The sequence below is a fragment of the Simochromis diagramma genome, unplaced genomic scaffold (genome assembly GCF_900408965.1).
Source record: "Simochromis diagramma unplaced genomic scaffold, fSimDia1.1 OVJJ01000303.1, whole genome shotgun sequence".
Taxonomy (NCBI): domain Eukaryota; kingdom Metazoa; phylum Chordata; class Actinopteri; order Cichliformes; family Cichlidae; genus Simochromis; species Simochromis diagramma.
Genome location: NW_024386791.1, coordinates 54,538 through 57,319, shown reverse-complemented (window position 1 = coordinate 57,319; position 2,782 = coordinate 54,538). Strand labels below are relative to the sequence as shown.

Genomic DNA, 2,782 nt, shown 5'->3' with positions numbered 1-2,782 from the left:
TTTTATCATCCTACAGAAATCATTAGGAAAAAAAACTGCCCATTGGAAACTTGAATAAAAGTCAGAATGCACTATTCATATGTGTATCAACAGGGATTACATACAGGATTCATCAAAACACAAATTTATCAGAATGAAACACCCGAGGTCTGCAAAAGTGTTTCCTCCTGTCTGATTTCTTTTTTTTTTAAAGCATATTTTTCACAGTTATCATTTTGTATTTACTCAAGTTATCTATGTTCTAATATTAAAATGTGCTTGATGACCTAGTATATTTAAGTGTGGTGTAACCCAGAGTAATTTCCTGCACTTATTTCCTGCCATTGAACGCATCACAAATGCATGACTCCAACCACATGACTTTGCTCAGCCAATCGGATGGCATGTAGGTCATAGTAAGCCTGTCCCGGCTTCCTCCCGTCAGATGTGTGGAGGCAAGCCAGGTGACAGAGCTGTTGCAGGTGTGTATTGGCAAACATTTGCTTTTCCCGTTTTAATGCATTTTTTTTTAACACCAACTAACTTATGCAACTTAGATGCTGATTACTGTGAGCCAGAGCCATAATGTTGTTGTGCACTGAACAGAACGGAATTGGTGAGTTTGAACTTTTAATTGACTGTTTGTATTGCTACCAGCTGACGCTAATCGGCTGCTGCCGGTCCTAACAATTTGATTTTGATTTGACTGATAGTTGTTGAATAACAAATGTTGTGGAGCTACATAGTATGTATCTATGTAGCAGTTGAAATGTTTTCAGTTAAATCCTTATTGGTTAGAAATATTATATTTAACCAATATATTGTTTGTTTGTTTATTTATAAATTGTGTACACAGGAACAAGAATAACTTAATGTATTTAGCTTAATTGGCTGACATTTTTGTATTATTCTTGTGATTTCTTATTGGCCTTGTTTATTTAATGCAGGCCAGGTGAACCTTTTTGGGGTATGAAAAAGGATGGCGAGCCAATGAACGGCTAGGAGCAGGACACATTCTACAATTGACGCTTCCACCGGTTGGGTAGGAAGCTATCAAAGACAACGCTCTGTCCCCATTTTCCAAATACACTGATTTCCGCAATCATACACACCATTACCTTCATTTATGGACAATAGCGCTTGGACATCTCTCATGGACATTCAGATTAAACTCATGGACTTCAGTGTGGATCAGTGGATTTGATATTAACATGTGGTGTTTATGGCGGAACTGTTTTTTTTTTTTTTTGAGAACCTGTGTTGCTTGGTGTAAGCCAGACAAATCTGTTTAGTTGTCTTTGTGTACCCTCACTGGGTTTTTGATTGATTTGGATAGCTGCAGCAGGAGTGATTATTTAAGTTTTTCTTTTCTTGTTATTCTTTTTGGGGGTTTGGTTAAATACATGGTACCTGCAAAACCATTTTTTGTGTTGTGTGTATTTATTAATTACTGCCCATCAGCTCCAGCAGCATCCCTAAATCTTCTGATTAATAATAACCATAAAATTACACTCAATCCCTAGCCTGTATTAATTCATTAGCGCTACATCTACATCAGTGTTACAGTAGCAAAACTAAGACATCAGGAAGAGAGTAAATACTTTTTCACAGGACTGCACATCTGAATAAAACAGACTCATTTTGGAGGCAAATGCTGTGGATAATTTAAGTTCAGCTCTTTGGTTGCCAAACCTGAGGAGTAAAAATAGTATTGGAAACCTTAATTATTGAGATGAAAATATTCTGTTTTGGGAATGTGTGACAGTGTGTATCACACGGATAGATTAATGAATTCATTCCACTAATTATCATCTAAAATTTCATGCGTTAAGTTAATAAGGGAATAGATTTTTTATATTTATTTTTTTTATTTATTTATTTTTTGCCACTGTGAGCCAATGCAGTGACTTTGAATGACTCTTGAATAGCATGGATGCATGATTTTACTCTCCCCAGGCAAGAGCATCATTAAATAAGTATTTGGTTACATCTTAAAAAAAGGTGAGTATCTGCCTCCAAGACACTGAAATATTTTATGAATTGAAATGAACTCCTATGGAGATCTGCTGAATATTACTAAATCAAGAAACACTATTAGATGGTTATAAATAGTGCAGGCTGTGACAAAGCAGGGTTACTAAATATTACTAAATATTTGCACACACTTGTTTGTTCTTAGTTGCAATGTCTACAATAGAATAGAATTCAACTTTATTGTCATTGCACATGCACAGGTACAGGGCAACGAAATGCAGTTTGCATCCATCCAGAAGTGCTTTAGTGATATAGATATATTACTATATATTAGCAATAATATAGATGTGAGTATATTACAGAAATGGGTCTATTATGGTATGTTATAATGTACACGGTATGAAGTATGTTGTGAATATTCTATAACTATATGTACAGGCTGTAGTGAGTACAAGCTATGTACAGGATGAACAGGATATAAATATGAAAAACTATACAGAATATGAAATAAATAACTTTACAGAATCTGAGATATACAGCTATACAGAAATGGGAACTATGCAAGTTGTAAACAGTTGTAGGATTAAAAATTATCAAATGTACAGAATGATTATTTACACAGAGCTATACAGTAGTGCAGTTAAAATAAGTGAGATATAATTCCTACAGAGGCTATATAAAGTGCTAGTGGTTGTGAGTGGTGGTTCAGTCCATGTTATTGTGTGTTTGAGGGTACAGTTGTCCATTGTGGGTGTGTGTATGTTCAGTCCATGTGTTAACGTGGGTCAGATGTCAGGAGGCAGAGTTCAGGAGTCTGACAGCTGTGGGG

At 35.5% G+C, this 2,782-nt stretch overlaps 1 long non-coding RNA gene across 1 annotated transcript; it reads left to right on the top strand.

The window, feature by feature from the left end:
* Window positions 1–279: 279 nt before the first annotated feature.
* Window positions 280–1,374, top strand: LOC120728582. The gene is made up of 3 exons (XR_005694745.1): window positions 280–461; window positions 537–595; window positions 927–1,374. It is a non-coding gene; the product is annotated as an uncharacterized LOC120728582 (long non-coding RNA).
* Window positions 1,375–2,782: the final 1,408 nt, after the last annotated feature.